We start from the raw sequence: 17793 nt of genomic DNA, 5'->3' as shown, positions 1-17793 counted from the left end.
ACCTGGCTTCTGTAGTACATGGAATAACCTGAACCCGACTGCTGCGCTCAGTGAGTCAAAAATCTCTCCCAGCATTAATCTGGCAAATGATTTCAAATAACAGAGATGGATATGAGGAAGAACAGACCCCACGCTAACAGAGCCCGAACTGTAAACTTGGCTACTCACTTTGTATCCCTTATGTAAACTCGGAAGAGTAACGTATTTATAGCCTCTTGACGTAAGTATCCCCGCTGAAATATGGGATGCAATAAATATTCTGCCATCTCAGGAAGCCTTTAGGACCAAACAGTACCGAGATGCTGCAAAGACAAACCCTATGCAGCTAACGAGTGTTGGGGAGCTGCCAGCCAGCTGAAAACATCACAAGTGAGAGAAAGCATGGAAACAGCCTTGCTGGTAATGCGGAGAGAGTTTTATTGACACAATCACAATGCAAGGTCACTGAATAATGCCTTCTAGCTCTTCACAGCACCTTAAAACATCCCTTCCAACCATCAGGTTGGAGTTTGGTCAGCTTTATGCTAAAGTTTTGTTGTTTGTCAATAATTTCTTTCTGTTCTTTTTGTTGTTTTTTTTTTTTTCCCTTTATGATGTAAAGATGAGCTCTGGGCCCCTCTCCCTATCCCATGCTGCCAGCACTGCTTTTTACAGAATTACAAATAACACAGCACTTCCATGTTAAAACAAAATGAGTTCATCACCGTTTTTAAATAAGGATGTCATTTGTAAATGCTTTATTCATAATTAATGGAATTATTGCTGGGTGCAGCCACATTCCTCATCCGTGTACTATAAGATCTGTTGTAAAGTGCATTAGTAAAAAGCTTTATAGATGGGGATATGACAAGCTGACTGCAAAGTATGTTATGGGATGCAACGTAGCATTGTTGTAACAATCTTTATGCAAGATTTTAAGCTATCAGTCAGCTGGGGGCTGATAGATAGTGTAAATGTTAATAATTAATAATAGGATAATGTTGATAACTAATTAATAGTAAATGATGAGTATGGATTTTTTTAGTTAGTATTATGCTAATATGCATTATTCACTGAATCATAAAATCATGTTAGAGATGAGAAAGTCTCGCTAGCTGTCTCCAGCTGTGTCACTCATGAGTGAATGCTGCTCTTTCTATGCATTTTCCAAATGGCAATTTTCCTCCAGCTTTCTGGCTCAAATCACTTGGCTAAGAGGTATTTAGAAAAAAAAAAAAAACACAACGTCAGAGCTCTGCATATCTGTGCACCAGAGTAATGTGTAGTCATGGCCTTTGGGACGCGCGTACGACAAACCTACCTGCCCTAAGAGTGACCCGCTGCCTCTACAAGGAAATCATTCACAATGAAGGAATCGGCTCTGCAGATTTCTTGCAATCCTATGTGGCATCCTCCTGCAATTTAAAGCCATTAGGCACGCTTACCTTACACTGAGGGTAAGGGAAGGTCCTTGAGCTAGGGAGAAACACAGGGGTTGTGTGAAGGTGGTGATGCAGCAGAAAGTTTAGCAGAGAGCTTTAAGGATGGCTCAACACCATTTTCCATTTTTTTTTTTTTTAGATGGTGTTATCTCTTTTTCTATGTTCCAGGCAGGATCAAAGCCAGCGTGACATCATGCTGGCTGCTCAGGGGATGGGAAATGCCAAGAGCAGCATCAACACTGGGATTTAGAGCCCACTGCAGTTCAACGTCCCCGGGAGGCTCCCAGCAGGGATATCTCCAACTTCAGCCCCATCATGGCCCATTCACCCCACGCTCAGGTGGGTTTCCATAGTGCTGAATCCATTGCCTGGCTCATATCTGTCCTCACTGAACCAAATGGGTAATTATCCATCTCCAGTTCCAAAGACTGAGATGCTGGATATCTCCTACCCGGTGCTCAGCTGATTTGTAAATGACCAAAGCCAAAGGCATAAAGTGTATCGAGCACTCTAGGGTTCTCGTGTCCCTGATGAGGAGGGATGCCCTTGTGCCTTCTTACAAAATGCTGGTTCTTTAAACCATGCCCATACCCACGCAGGTTCACAACCTCCGACAATGCATGAACATGTCTTAAGGACAAGCGCAAGAACAATCTTTGGCAAACTAACCAGCGATAGGTGATGCTGATGTTCTCTTGTTAAGGAATTAATACAGGGAGCATTAGTTAGAAAAATGGGAGTCCTATGAGCTGATCTAGCTTGCCTTTCCTATCTCTCTTCCCTTCCCTGCCTCTCAGATTGGGCGTTTGGCTTTTCAGAGCTTTCACTTCAGCCAAATCTGCAAGCACATTTTTGGGTGGATGTCACCAGGATCCACTTCCTCTTGGCCCACAGACAGTCTGTCTCTTATCTCACTTACATTAGTATCAATTATTTACAGCCGTAATGTTAAATCATGAAAACGAGGTTGCAGCAAAGCTGTGCCTTGGCTAATACCCCATGCTGCCTGCAGCTTTCCGAGCCCATGTGTTGTCTGCATTTAACCTTCCAGAGATGTGATCCTGGATATATTCCACATCTCATGGCTGCAGGTTAGAGCAGGGGCAAGGCACCCACATCCTCTATGGCATTTTTCTCCTTCCTTCTGGCGGTGTCATAGCATTTCTCAGAGCCTATCATTTGGAAGAAAGAAGGTCCCTCTGTGCCCACTCCCATGCTGTGAGTCCCTCACCAACTCCTTCAACAACTGCCTGCATAAGGGATTTTTTTTGGATGCATAGTATTTAACCATGAATAATTAAAATCTCTGTGAAATAAGGTCATTATACAGCTTAGAACAACATAAATACAAGTGTCTGGGCTCTGCTCTTAACTTTGCTTTGGATCCAGGACAGCAGAAGTGCTTTACCTCTTGGAAAGTGCGCCACTGAGTGAGGTGACGCTCAATCTCCTGACCTTGAAACAGTGCCTACATTTAGATTTCCAGTAACTCAGTATTTTTCATCTAAATCCATGCTTGCACCAGAGGAGCTATTCTTTTCTAGTTGTGCTTCAACTGCTCACCTGGCACATTCCCATTCTGCTAGCTGCAGCCCTGGGAAGTGAAAAGAAACCTGAGGAGGTAAAAAGAATGGAAAAAAAAAAATGAAATTTGGATGTAAATACTGTGCAGGAAGTGAGGTGACCCCTAAGTCCTAGAATCATGAGTCATAGCACCATTAAGGTTGGATGAGACCTCTGATATCCCCAAGTCCAACCCCAGCCCACCCTGCTGTGCCCACTGCCCACGTCCCTCTGTGCCACATCTCCATGTACCAGAACACCTCCATGGACAGTGACCCCACCACCTCCCTGGGCAGCTGTGCCACTAATCACTAATCTTTCTGAGAAGAAATTTTTCATAATATCCAGTCTGACCCTTCCATGGTGCAACTTATACAGCTGCCTGCAAGGTTCTGTTGAGCTGAGGCAGAGCTTGCCTTGGCCAGGCCTTTCCCATTGCTCAGGGCATGCTGAGGCATCGAGCAAGCTCCAAGTTCAGCAGGTACTCTGCTGTTACTCACCTGTGGGTTTAGGGGAGATGCAGGTTCCTCACAAGGGAGGATGGAGAACAGAAAGGCTGTTTTAATTTTGAGCTCCTGTGAGTCACTTCATTAGTCCTGGCTCTGCTTGACCCTTCTGCTGTTATATCAGCCCAACTGTTTATTTTGCTCATAAAGCTAAAACAAGATCGATTGCTTTGTCTCGAGGTCCTTTATGCGTCTTGGCGCCCACTGCAGCCCTGCTGTTAGCAGCAGGCCTAATGCAAATTGAATCTTTGGGAAACGGGCAGTTTGGAGCTGCCCATCTTCCTCCTTTTTCCTGCTTAAGTTTCATCTATTGCATTTAAATAGAAACTCTATCTATTTATTCTAAACATAAATATGCAATTTTCTTGCTCTCTATATGTGCATGGCGTGTCTCTGTTGTAGACACATATATGCGATCAATAACCATCTCTTGCTGGGGATTTAAATATTAGTTTTCCAAATCCAGTCTAGAGCACCAGATTTATTTTTATGAAAATATACCCTTTCTTGTTTAAGGAGGGATATTAATTATAGATGCAAACCCATAAATCTTCCGGATTTAGGTGAGATATTTGCTGGATTATAAATATGAATTGGAGATGAGGGTCTTGCTCTTCCTATTATTACTATTATTATTACTTACTGGTTATTATTTTCGGTGTGATCAGTATCTTCGGGTGGGTCAAATATTGCTGGGGAATGGGGAGCTGAGCCTTCAAAGGGTGTGCATGCTGAATTCATTAAAATGTTTTCTATTCCATCCTTGCTCTCCATGGCGCTTCACAGCCTGGTGAGTCATTAAACACCCTGTTCAGATCACTTCCCTTTCTCTCCATCCTTCTTTTGGTACCTGTTTTCATTGTGCTGCTTTTGCCAGATCATATCAAGCTCCCTAGTGTTTATTAATAACGTCCCACATGCTATTGACAATCTGCTGTTGTTTCCAAGGGTCTGCTTCAATACCAGTCTTGGACAGCAGTGAAACCAGCAGCTATCAGAGACCTCAGAGTCACTCAGAGTTTTGGCACAGGTAATAATATTCTTCTCCTCTGTTTCTTATGACAAATGTGGGAACAACAGTAGTTTGCCATGTGGACTTATCCCTTCCAACTCAAAACATTGCATGACTCTGTGATAATTGCACGTTGCTTGTAATTCAGTGCAAACTGAGATAGGAGTAAGTTGCAGTGATTCTCCCAGGCTTCACCAAGTGCTCCAAAGCCAAGAGGCATTTCTAAATCCCAATTAACAGGAGTTAAATGGAAGACTTCACCAAGAATCTCAGGGCTTCCTGCTTCCCTGCTGATCCCTCAACCATGGGATGCAGAAGGTGAGATGCTCACAGGCATTAGCAGCAGCAAGAGGCATGGAGCAAGGCTGGTGTGCAGCAAGAGAAGTTCCTGCAGGCAGCTCTGGCAGTGCAGCAATATAGAGGGCTGCTGACCAAAGGAAAGCACACGGTGGGATCTCAAGTTGATTTAATGTAACACCCTACCCTGAAATTAATAGGACCTTGCATGCCAGGACTGAAAAGATAGGGCACTGTATAAGGTCTGCTTTTTTAAATTAGAGTCCCCTGCTTAAATAAATTAAGTGAGCTGTCAGTATATTAAATGATTTAATGCCTCCTCTAGTTTTGCAGTGGAATCCTAATGAAAATACTCTTCAATATAAAACGCTGGATAAATTAAATGGTGAAGTGTTTTAATAAATGGTCTGTTGTTATGGTGAACCACATTAAAGTAATGTTTATCTGTATGGTAATGATGTTGCCCTAGCTTTAAAACCATTTCTGCTGGTTCAGGCTTCTTCAGATAAAATATAAACGCTGAGTTGTTGTCCAGTTCAAAAGCATATGCACAGTTTCTGGACCCAAACCTGAAATCAGTGGCGGTTGTGTTGGCTGGCCAACACAGAGCTGGATTCAGTGGTGCTTGGAGCAGAGGACTCTTGCACATTTGCTCCGTGATGTCAGCATTGGGATGAGGCAGAGCCTCCAAGCTGCAGAGTTGAGGCCTGATACGTACAGTGGGATGGGTTTAGGTATTAATGAACTACAGTGAAACAGTGAGTAGGCTGTGGAGGAGCTTAAAATCTTTGCTGATCTCATTACTGGTTAAGATAACAAATTATATCTCTTTTATATCCTTTATATAAGGTAACTCCTGCTTTTAAAGGTAAAGACATTATGAGAAGATAAAGTCCCTTTTATATAAGCTGGTTATAAAACAATTTTTATTTTCTTGCTTTTAGATATCAGTTCTTATTTGACCTCTTTCACCCATCACATTTCTTTGGAAGGAAAATTCTGCCCTCATGCTATTTTCAGAGCCTGAAAATCCAGAAATAATGTCTTAGTGCCCAAATTAATATTACATTAATAATAATAGTATTAATAAAATATACCTGTTTGTTCCCAGCTGCACTGTAAGATGTCATCAGGTCTTGCAAACCAGCCCCAGGAGAAGCCAACAGGTAGTTCTGGAGATGCCCAAGAGGTGTCTGCACCAAAGGCTTTTGTGAGGAATTTCCATGAAAGGAGAAATTCCAGCAGCTCCTGAACCACAGAGCCATTCCTCTGCAAAGCTGAGGTGTCTGTGAGAGTCACCACTGAGATTCATCACAATCCAAAAGGAAGGAGCCGTCTCACTTAGTGCTCAGGGATGATGTCTTAAATACTCATAATTAAGGCCATTAAGAAATCAAGGAAGGAGAATCCTGCTCATGCCTTGTGGGTCTCTGAGCGTTCATTTAGAGAGTGATCTTTGGTGGATCTGAGATATACAAAATACAAAACAAAAATAAATCCTCTATGAATTTGAAATGGTGAAAGATGGTGAAACTACTTGTTGGGAAGTTGTCCTGATGTTAATTCTGCCCATTTAAGAAGTGCACTTGTCCCAGCTCCTGTCCACTGAATTTCGCAGTGTCAGCTTGCAGTCACTGGCTCTTTTTATCGCTCTGTCTGCTCGATTGAAGAGCTTTCCATTTCTGTCTGTCTGAGCACATCTGGATTGTCATTAAACCATCCCTTAACCTCCTCTTTGTTAAGCTAAGCGCATTGCGGTCCTTGAATCTGTCACTATAAGGCATGTCTTGCAACGCTTCAGCCATTCTTGTGTGCCTCCTTGGAGCCCTCTCCCATTCATCAACATCCTTCTTCGGTTGCAGGCACCAGAAATAGCTGCAGGGTCCCAGCAGATGTTACACCAGAAGTATTCCACTCTGCTATTTGTTCGAGCTTCCAGTGCTACAGGATCTCTCCTCCCCCCAGATGCCATGAAATTCCAGTTCCCAAGTGTGGATTTGTATGCGTGTGTGTTGAACTGGATGGTTTTTGCTTCTATCTGGCTCAGGAGGAGACTGATCCCCAGCCCCATCATGATCCAAATCGAACTCATCAGCAAACTTTGATTGTAATTAGTTTTGATTTTCTACCCTTTTGCTAAAAGTGATGAACTGAAACACAGCCACTTGTGATGAGTGTCTGCATGCAGCCGTACATTTAAACATATCAGTGGGGCTTTCATCCGTTTAGTGCGTGCCGTGTTGATTTTACATTGTTTTAGCTTCCTAATAAATGAGACAACATTAAGTCAAATGCCTTGCAGAAGTCAAACGTAACAGTGTTGATGAAATGTACTAAATCAATCAAATCTATAATCACATTCTTGAAAAATTATATCAATTTCATTTAATAAGATATATTTTCCATTAACTCGTGTTGATTGTAATTAATTATTCTCTTTAAATTGTTATTAATCAAGTCCCTTATCAGCTCTTCCATTATTTCTCACAAAATCAACATCAGATAATCAGATTTATAATTACGAGCGACGTTCCTGCGCTGGCACAAAGTCAGCAGCACTCGGGTGTGCTGCACTCTTGGAGTTTGGGGCACGAGTTGGAGGCTGGAGGTATTTCTCATAGTTCTATGACATTGCTAATTTACTTAGCCTTTCCCCCGAAATTAGAGGAATTAAATATTTAGTGTCTGCCTTTTATGTATTTCCTTTTTATCGTCCACTATTCTGTCTAGACAACTGCACTCAGCCACTGATATCTAAAAACCACATCCCTGCTGCTCTCGGCTCTGCTAGCAGAGGTCTCACCTGCCTGCCTTCTGCTTGCTGTTGGTTAACACATTTTCCCTTTGTGTGAATGTAGCCCTCCCTTTCCTCCCCTCCGAGTCACTGCTTTAACCAGAATAACCTTCTCTCTCTGAGCTCTGAGATTTCACTAGATGCCCTAAAAGCCAGAGTGCTTTTAAACAACGAGTTGCCAGATATCACACACATTTTCTCTTCAAAATGCTCCAAGTGACCTGGCTTACAGTGTTGAAAAGTGTCTGCTATCGGCTCAGGCTTTGTTCTATCTAAGCCCTGCACATGAGATGGAAATGGCATCCCCTCTATGTTGGCTGTAAGTGGTTTTTAGAGCTGCGATTTGTCAAGACCATCCTGCAGAGAATCCTCCTGATTTTGGTTAACAACAACACTTATAAATTCCCAAAATTGGCAACACAAGCCCTCCAACTCACGTCATTCCAGTTCAGGTTTTTCAGGACCATGTAGGAATTTTTCTTAAATATTTCTGGTTTCTGGTGAGATTTGAGCAGTGTCATCCATTCACTCTGACTTGTACTTGAGGTCATTTTCTCTTGAGCTCCTAGTGACTTGGATGGCAGCGATGTCCCTTCTTGTATTGATTGTCCCTCCTACACCTCCTTTGCCCACTCAGTTTTTTGTTGTTTTTGTTGGGTTTTTTTTTTTTTTTTTTTTTTTTTTGCAGATAGGTTCCAGCTATTGATTTTAATATTCCAGGCACATGGATTTTCTCCCCAAGTTTAAGTCATGCTCTCCAGATAGAATTTGTACTCATAAATTAGTCGTTCCCACTCTTTTTTATGGCTCAGCCCTCCTGCGCTGCCGTACAGGCAATTAAAGTTCTTCTTGCATCCTTTCGTGTGTTCATTAGCTCTCCCCTCATCATTTTCTTCCTTGAGCCAGAGACGGGGACGGGTGTGGAATGAATTCTGTTTCCTCATTGCTTTCCAGTGCCTGTTTCACCAACCCAGTCCAAGCATCCCTCCCAACAGAAAAGTTACAGCCCAAAGAGCCCTCAGGAGCACCACAGCAGAAGGGAAAACCTCTGCTGATCGCAGCACCGACAAGTTTTGGTGGTGATGAGCTGATGGTTGGACTAGATGATCTTAGTGACCTCTTCCAAACTCCACGATTCTATGATTTTGGGGTCATCATGGATGTAGAATGACTCAAAACCCCATTGTGCAACAGTATCTGATCTCCCAAATTCTTCTGGCAGCCAATTCCCTAGCTCTGCCCTACTGCAACTGCTCCCCAGGCACCCAGAGCCACAAGGAAAAACCATTTGGATTGTGCTTTCTTGCTTTCACGTCTTTGGAGGATTTTCTGGGATTTTGCAAACCCCAGAGATTTGAGGGCAAAGCCAACAGAGAGGCAGACCTGTGCTTAGGGCACCTGCACAAGCTAGCCTGCAGGCTTACAGCTTCACTGTGGTTTGAGGTTTGAAGGTTTCCTTTCACCTGCTCATCTCCTGCTTTTGTGAACAACAACAACAAAACACACAAAAATATCCCTCAGAAAATCCAACCATCCTTGCTCTTGCAGGTCCTGAACTGTTTGCCTCCAAGGGCGGAACAGAGACTTTGGATGGTTTTAAGAACTCTCCTGTCTGGGTGATTTTATTTATATCTGATGCATTTTAATGCAGAATGGGCAGAGAAGAGCTGCTTCAGAGCGAAGTCAGAGCAAAGCAGTTCTGCAGGTCTAGCCCTCACTGGGCTCAGTGGTGGGATGTGCCCATCACCCCCTCTTCAAAATAGCCCCCTGCGTCTCCTTTCATCCAACAAAACATTTAGGTGCATATCTGCAAGTGAAGAAGTACAAGAGAAGGAAGCATAAGGCTGTAAAATAAACACGCTACAAAATGCCTCCAGGTTGCTCTAAATTATGCATCCTTCCTGTTAGGAGATGTTCAAGGTTGTCTTTTCCTGTGAACAGCACTCCTCCTGGGTCCTCACCTTCATTTGCTGGGATGCCTCTGCTCTGGGCTTGCAGTTACATCTCCTTCCCTTTCGCTGCCTTTACAACCATTTCTTTGCCACCTTTTATAATTCAGAACACGACAAATGAATTCCCATCTCAGCTCAGCACTCAGATGATGGGAAAGGGATAAACGGTCCCTGGTAGCAGCTCAGTGCATGGTGAGCATCACTGCAGCCCCGTGCAATGCTTTTTCCCTGTGCACATGCAGGACAAATGGGCACAGAAGTGGAGCAGTGCTCACAGCCTCGGTCCCTGGTGAAGAGCAAGAGGCATCACTGAGGCAAACCGTGGCCAAAAACTCATGGAGTCTTCTGGGAAACAGCCCAACCCTCTCATTTCTGAAATGTGATTGGCACGTCTCGCTTTTGCGTTCTGTTTCTAAAGGATAGCTGCTATTCTTTTTATTAAAACCTCTAAATTTCATTAGTTTGCACTTACCAAAATAAACCTGGCATGACTAGTGAGTTCTCCCGCGTCTGTGCCATCGATCTGGTGCAGCCCCACGTCACACCTGGCACAGTGACAGCCGCATCCCTCCATGCTGAACACAGGCACCCGCTCTGCCTGGGGGCTGAGAAGCATTTTCATGGAGTTCTGTGATGAGGAACTTTGCTTCCAAGGTTTCAAGGAGGAAAAAAAAAGAAAAAAAGGAAAAAAGAAAAAAAAAAAAAGAGAGAAAAAAAAAAGAGAGAGGTTGACTGTAAATTTAATTCCTGTATCTTAGTCATTTCTGGGCCATGGGTCATTAGGCACACATTAGTGCTGCTGGGCATTTTTCACAGGGGCTGCACCAGCAGATGAAGCTGGGTTTTGCAAAACCATGTGCATGGGAAAGTCCGTGCTCAGCCCTGCAGCACTGGGAAGTTCCCCCAAATACTCCCAGTGTCCGTCTGTCCGCAGGCGTGACAAACAGCCAGGGGAAGCAGGCTCCTTTAATGGGCTCCAGCATTTTATTTATAGCCCCTTCGAATAAGTGCAGCTGATACTTAAGATCGGCGGATTTAATGACAGCGAGCTGGCGAAAGGCCAGGGCTGCAAATAGCGCCGCTAAAAGTCTTCTCCGCTATAAAATTTGTTTAATGCAAGAAATCATCCCGTGCAGGTTTTTTGGCTGGCATTTTTATAATTAGTGGGTGAAATCGCCATTTCGCCCCTACGATCCGCCAGCACTTTATGGGATGGGGCTGGCGGTGCTGCCTTGGAGATGGATTGTTGTGCTGGAAGAGGCACTGGAGCTTTGTCACTTCGTATCATCCCGCATTTCCTCAGGGACTTCCCATGTATGCCCACTCCCAGCACCTTTCCCTTTCCTCCAGGTGTCATCTCCCCGAGATCTGACCAAGAGCCCATCACACTTACCACTAAGGCAGCATGGCTGGGAGCTGGGACCTTTGGGATCATGCACTGAAGCCACCACACTTGGTTGGTGTTTGATAACTTCACCACTTTTCACTAAGGAGCCCTCAGGTGAGCACCTGCTGTGGGGTTGTAAAGGTGGGGAGATGTCTTTTCTTCCAGCACACAGCCCACCTGGTTCACAAAGGGCTTTTCAGGGTGTTGTACAGGATGGCTTTCTCTAAGGGAGCAGTGCCATTAAAAAAAAAAAAAATCTATTTGGGATAATAAAAGGCAAACAAAATGCTGGAAAAACTTTGAAGGGTTGGAAATCCTCCTAGGTTTTCCAAATTTATCGATGGACTCAGGAGCTCTCTATGAACTTCCCTAGGAATCCAGAGGAGATGGGATTATCCTGAGCATCTTGATGGGATATTTTTCCTTCCTGTTGGCACCATGTGATAATGTTCTCTGGACCTCCTGCCCTGCTGAGATTTTTGTCCAGCTCCCTCCTGTATAGAGATGAACCATGGGTGAGCCCCGGCCAGCTCTGTGATTTAGATCACAGAACCATCACCTGGTTGTGAGCCGGGCTGATATTTATGGACATGCTCTGAATCAGAGGTAAAATGCTGCATCTTTCATGGAAGCTGTGAGAGGTAATTAGTATCTGTCCCGTGGGATGGGGCTTAATGTTGAGGCACTTCAGGAGAGCCCTCAGTGTTTAAAGACTGAGCACCTTGTTGAACTGGGATCTAAATTCACAGGATGCATTAAATTATAATTTAAAGATGAAATAAGGCAGAGGAAAGATGATAATTGGGCGGATTGTGCCCTTGCAAGACACCACATCCCTGTTTCCAAGTAATAAGTGTGTATAAGAGAGGCACTGTGCTGGCTGCAGTTGTCTTCAGACCTTGAAGGATTTTGGAACAAAAATCCAGGAGGGCTGACCCCCATGGGACTGAGACTTGCAGCTTGAGATCCTTCATTTCAGGTCACGGCTTCTTCTGCTCCTCTTAGCGAATATCATAAATACTGATGCTTTGCCCCAAAATTGTATGCACAGAAATTGAGTACTATTTGAGGGCATGAAATAACCTGAGTTTTTCTGGCCCAGATGACTAATTGCACAGTATTCACCCAGTTCTGGTAGAGTGTCCATTTCGCTGGACTAAACCCCATCATATAATAATCTCTTAGCCTACTGGGCTCATCTCCAGAGCTCAAAGCTCTTTGGTTTCCTTGCCTCTCTTCTACAACTCATTTAATTTATTTCCAAAAAATACTGAAATAAAAGGATTTTTAAACCAGAATAGGACAGAACTTTTTTTTTTGCAGTGCACAGTTTGTTGGGTATGGCTGGAGAACCTGAACTATTGTCAAGAATGCCACTCAAATTACAATATAATTGTCTGGAAAAAAAAAAAAATTCTGGCAGCTAATTCTGATTGCAGTGCACATTTCTGTGCCTGTGACAAATGATTTCTAAAGTTAGCCTCAAGGACACTGAGCTTCCAAGAGGTCACCCATCCACACTGTTTATTTTACTTGCCATCCTAAAATAAGTTTTAAAAAGTGAAATTAACGGAGAGGGAAAAGAAGAAAGAAAATTGTAGATGGTGTAGAGAAGATTGAAATGTTTTGTTTTAGAAGGAGCAATGCTCAGAGCCATAAAGTATGAAATACAGGGGGGGAAGCAGATTTGGGGCTAACCTACAATATCGCATTAGGCTTTAAAGCTGTTCCAACAGACTAAGCATTTGAGAAAGAATTGGAGCTGCTCGTGATAAGTTGCTCCTCTTATCGGCAAACTGTCATCTGTCTTGAGAGAGAACATTTTGTCCACCCTACCAAAACAAGTCAGAAAAATTGGATAAAAACAAAAATATAAATCAGAATGGGAACTGGGAGTCGAACTGAAATGATGGCAATTTCCTGGCAAGACTCACTGGATGGCTAAATGTCAGACGTGACAGCAGGAATTATCCCTGCAATGCGGGGTCAGGAGTGATGTGTGCGGGTGGTGGGCAGAGCACGGCCACTGCGGGGCATGGCCTTGGGTCGGGAGGGTTGTGTGTGGGGTGGCACAGGGGCTTCAGGGGAAGCAAAATACACAGGAGGCACAGGCACAGTGTGGTAGCAGCCCCTTGGAATCTCAGTTGAGTGGTGAGTTGGGCTGGCCACAACTGCCTGAGTGTTGACTGGCAGTGCTAGCACTGCCCAGAGCTTGGGGTGTGTGTCAAAATGAGAAGGGCAGCAGCAGGGCCCTGGGACATCGCCATGGGGATGGTGGGATCCAAACCTGCCAGCCCTGCCCCACAGATGTGCCTGAGTGCTTTTCTCCTTCACTGAATACCGTGCTCCCCCAGCAGCAGCCAGGCTGATATCACTGGAGGCAAGACCTGAATCAGGCGTGGAGAAATCAGCTATTTAAATGCACCAGAGTCGCTGTGCTCCCATTAAACCCCAAGAAACCCAATTGCAGTTTGGAGATGGAGGTACAGCGAGAGGAGGTGACTGCACAGTCACCTAATGGGAAAAGTTTCCCTAATGGGAAAAGACAGAGTCTGGGCAGAAGTGAGTGATAAAGGCATGGCGATGCCCAATGCTTGCACAGCTCAGTGCTGCAGCAGCACCTACAAGAGCAGGCAAAGGAAGAGATGCTGTCTCTGGCAAGGGAGCAGCTGAAGAAATGCTCTCCTGTACTTTAGATTTGAAAAGTATATATATTTTTAATTATTAATGTCGCATCAATTTGATATACATGACACTGAGGCAGCAGAGATGCTCCATCGTTTTGCAGGGGGCTTATGGCTGCTTGTACAAATCAACATGAACGAGCAATATCTGAGCCTTTACTTCACCCCAGCTCAGAGCAAAGTGTCCCAGCACACAGGGCTGTCTTGCCAGGTGCTGACAGCCCTCCTGCATACACACAGCGAGTGCCGTGCTCAGAAATACTGGAGGAGGGAGAGTGGAATGAGGGTCAGCAATTTGTTCCCTTTTGGAAATATCCCAACAGCAAGGATATCAAAGCTGCCCTTTAAGCAGAAGCTGATGAAAAGCTGCTACAAATTAATCTCTTAACATTTTAATTTAACGCACATTTTGTTCCAAGAACAGGGGTGACCCAGGCAAGGGTTAATCCGAGCTGTGCACCTAGCACATCCACACCAGATTTGCAGCAATGTGGGTATATATATGCATTTCTATCGCATATACAGGTATTTCTTTATCAGAGGCATGTGGGCTGGGCAGCAGACAGGCTCTCCTCTCACCACGGTGGGGTGTGGGATGCCACACAAATTCCATCAGGGCGACCTGCAGCCTGTCAGCACTGCAGCATCGAAGGGAGCCACTCCATTGGCTTCTTTATTTTTATTCTTTTTTTCATGTTGTAGTGCCCTAACGTCGTTGGTGGGAAAGAACAACAGACAGGTTCTGACCAGCCCCTCTCTGCCATCAGTCTCACAGCAGAACTGAACTGCTTTAGTTGCACTTAGTCATGCTGTTTGTTTGTTTCCATGTTGTTATCAGACAATAAATCCAAAGCAATCACTGTCCAAATTTTTAAAGTTTTCCCAAAGGGAATGTCCATTACCTTTCCCTCCCAGCACCGCTGACCTCTGCCACATACAAATCCCACTTTTATTATGAGAAATGCAGCCACTTGCTCCAATTATTCAGCCTGCACTCTTGAGGTGAGCAAAAAAAGAGTATTCAATAGGTACGTCTGAAAAGGGCTGGCTTAAATCAGTATGGCTGTGACCCAAGGCATGAAGCACAGCCCCTCACACACAGCCTATGTGTAAAGAAGGTTTGCAGGAGGAGTGGGGCATCATTACAGACCAATCCCAGAGGTCTCAGTTTGAGTGAAATCTCCATCCAAGGGATTACTTTCATTGCTGAACGATTTGCTTGGAGAAAACAGTGCCATGACCTGGATCAGAGGCAGCCTCGGAGCCCATCGAGGGTTGCAGGAGGGAAGTGAAGTGGCACCCTCAGTTTCCAAAGAGGAAATGTAGTTTGGAACAGGAGGAGAGTGGAGGAGAGAAGGCTTCCTCCTCTTGCTCTCCAATTCCTGCAGGGTCCAGGGGTCCTCTTGGTGAGCCATGACACAGGGAATTGCCCAGGGAAGGAATGCCTTCAGGTGATGTTCCTCTCAGCAACTGCCCTCCTTGTGCTTCACATCACTCCATCCCTACCTGGCTCTCTCCATGGGCTGCCATACTCCCTCTACTTTTAGATGCCAGCTCTCCTCTATTCCCCAATCATCTCCTTGGCTCAGTCACTTCAAGTACAGACCCCTGTCAGGGTGCCAGCAGGTGCAGGTTGGTGGATGGATTGATGATTGGCTGGAAGGTGAGTGCCAGGAATGCCTTTCAGGAGCATCTCCACACGTCTTGCCATCTATCTGTTATCTATAGCAGAAGCTGAGCACTGATCCTACTGTGGTAGCCACAGGTCATAGAATCAAAGAATCACAGAACATCCTGAGTCAGAAGGAACCCATGAGGATCACTGAGTCCAGCTCCTTCACTTCTGTATAGGATGCAGTAGATGACTAAAACAGAAAAGCAAGGCATGGATAGAAGAAAGAGCAACATCGCCTTCTCCTCCATTCAGCCAATAATTCCAGCTACACAAAGTGTTCAATTTTTGGTGATGCCATATATTGGTTTGTCCATAAGATGATCTCAAAGCCACTGTGTGCTCTGAATTTTGATGAGAAATCCGTGATGCCATGTGAGGGTGTGCTCCCCAAAGCTCCATAGGGTGTGCAGGAGGGATACAGTCCCCGACAGCACGATAACAGTTAAGGGAGAGATTTCAGGAAGGAGAACAGAATAGCAGTGAGTGAACTTTGCAGATAAATTATAGCTAAAGAGGAATGAAACATTATAGTTTCAATTACTGCTGTGCCCAGCCACGCAGGTAGTAATTCAAACAAGAAACAATTGGCGGATTGTCACCCTCAAATCAGACACATACCATTTAATTCCATTTACTGAGGGTTCACTGACTGTATTTTGAATCAAATACAGCCATTAATGTGCAAAGATCTGAAAAATGCATGTGTCCCTTTTACAAATGTGACAATGAGACGCTAATTCCTGTAAAACTCTTTTTTCTTCAGGTTGGACTGTTCCTATTGCCTTTAGTTATGCAGATATTACTTATTAAGAGTTTTAATATGTCAGGCTGGTTCTTTTGAAATGGCTTGTGCCTTTTTGTTCAGAGCGTACGGAAAGCGCAGCTAAATCCATTCTTACATTCCATCATCCAAACTTAGCAAATCAATTCGAATGCAGAAAAAAAAGCTACTTTCATTAAAACAATTAAATCCTTACTATTATTGCTGTATCTGGCTATTATAGCACAAATATAAATCATCGGTTACAGGAGCTAAAAGCTTTCAGCTAGAATTGCTCTACTGTCTGCCCCACGCCATGGGCAGGGAGGAAGGATGACGTGCACCAGGCTTCTTTACGGGTGATGCTGCTGCCTAAATAAAAAAGTCAAGTCCATAAAGTGAATATTATTGTGCTGCCTTGTTTCTCCCCAGAAGTGAAGCAATGCATGCCAATGGGCAGAGCAAATGGGAGGAACAGCAGCTGGTTTTCCCTCTCCGTGTGAACTAGGGGACGTTTTGCAAGGGGCACAAAGGTTTTGGGGGCAGTTGAGTGCTTTTGTTTTCCTTTTCTAAGTGAACCACGGATCTGCACTGTCACACACTCTCCGTGGGGTCACAAAGTGTGTTGCAGAATAAAAACAGAGCTTTCTGTGATACTGCACTTGCCCTTCAGAGCTGCTTGGATTGCATCAAAGGGCAAATTGTTTAAATATAATTTTCCTGATTACTGAATAGGTCAACCGAACAGGATATGAAATGCAAAGGCTTTTCTCATCTTGCTCTTTGCATCATCCTAGGGCACACCTCGCTACAGGTGCTGCCTGTTGGCTCAAGGACACTTCCAGGCAGCAGAATATCAAAGGAGCAGGGATGGACAGCCCAGTGCATCCTGCACATTTTAAATTGCTTAAAAAGACTCTTTTGCAAAGGGATTGTGAGGCAGGGACTGAAATCAGTGCTCAGCATGTGGATTAGACAAACAGAGTGGTCATTAGCTCTGATTGTCATTGTCACACAAGCACAGACTGTTAATTCAGCCCAGGAGTCATTAGAAGCAAGCCTCAGTGGGGAGAAGGGTTGGTGTAGATGCTGGATGGCTTGGCAGAACATGAAGAAGATCCCTGAGATTCTACACTGCTTTGGTTGTAAATTCCAAATGGAAAGTCCCAGGAATTTGCCAGGAAAAGGATAAGTCACTCATTATTCTCATTTGTGGAAAACTGTTTGAACCCAGCCTTGCTTTTCTCACCCATTCCCAAGCTGAACTCATCACCTTTTCAAGAAGTCAGGACAACGTCCCTTCTTCCAGCAGGCTTTTGCCCTGGCTTTTCTCCTGGGTCCAATTGGGAAGGTTCCATCTTTGCCCCAATGCTTTTGCCAATGGGTGCCACCATCCAGAGAGACATTCAGCCCCAAGAAGCCCCAAGCAAAGAGCACCCACTGCCTCACCCAGCAGCAGCATCGCAGTCCCACAGCTGCAGAGCAGTGCCCGTGGTGCTGCGTGGGTGTCCCTTTATTGGAGTTCCTCCCACAACGTGCTTGTAATTTATTTGTATTTCCAGCAGCGATAATTGAGTTATCAATTTTGTGCTCTTTTGGGCCAGAAGCGAAGAGATCAGAGAGCTGTTTTATACACCTAATTATAGATTATTTCCCATAGCTATAAAACCACAGAGGGACAGATCCAGAGAACATCCTTTTCATCTCCACTGACTTCTCCCTTTGCTCTCTCAGACTTCGAT

General features: G+C 44.5%; 2 long non-coding RNA genes across 6 annotated transcripts in view; one reads left to right on the top strand and one right to left on the bottom strand.

Moving 5' to 3' along the window:
• Nucleotides 1–393: 393 nt before the first annotated feature.
• LOC104914032 (uncharacterized) overlaps nt 394–17793 on the bottom strand; it is a 44361-nt gene continuing 26961 nt past the window's right edge. For 2 of the 4 annotated variants that reach the window (XR_795782.4, XR_014887714.1), the window contains exons 3-5: nt 10018–10191; nt 5897–9400; nt 394–3034 (exon numbers count right to left, since the gene is read on the bottom strand). This is a non-coding gene — a long non-coding RNA (uncharacterized LOC104914032). The remainder of the gene's footprint in view (nt 3035–5896; nt 9401–10017; nt 10192–17793) is intronic. The other 2 variants (XR_014887716.1, XR_014887715.1) reach the window with 2 other exon arrangements.
• Nucleotides 1621–8490, top strand: LOC146542967 (uncharacterized). 2 transcript variants are annotated; one of them, XR_014887718.1, is made up of 3 exons: nt 1621–1760; nt 4439–4520; nt 4743–8490. It is a non-coding gene; the product is annotated as an uncharacterized LOC146542967 (long non-coding RNA). The 2 variants fall into 2 exon arrangements; XR_014887717.1 differs by having other exon boundaries at nt 4439–8490.

Source organism: Meleagris gallopavo, chromosome 22, assembly GCF_905368555.1.
Source record: "Meleagris gallopavo chromosome 22, MGAL_WU_HG_1.1, whole genome shotgun sequence".
NCBI lineage: Eukaryota > Metazoa > Chordata > Aves > Galliformes > Phasianidae > Meleagris > Meleagris gallopavo.
The sequence above is the reverse complement of the archived record's forward strand: the minus strand, read 5'-3'. Positions and strand labels throughout refer to the sequence as shown.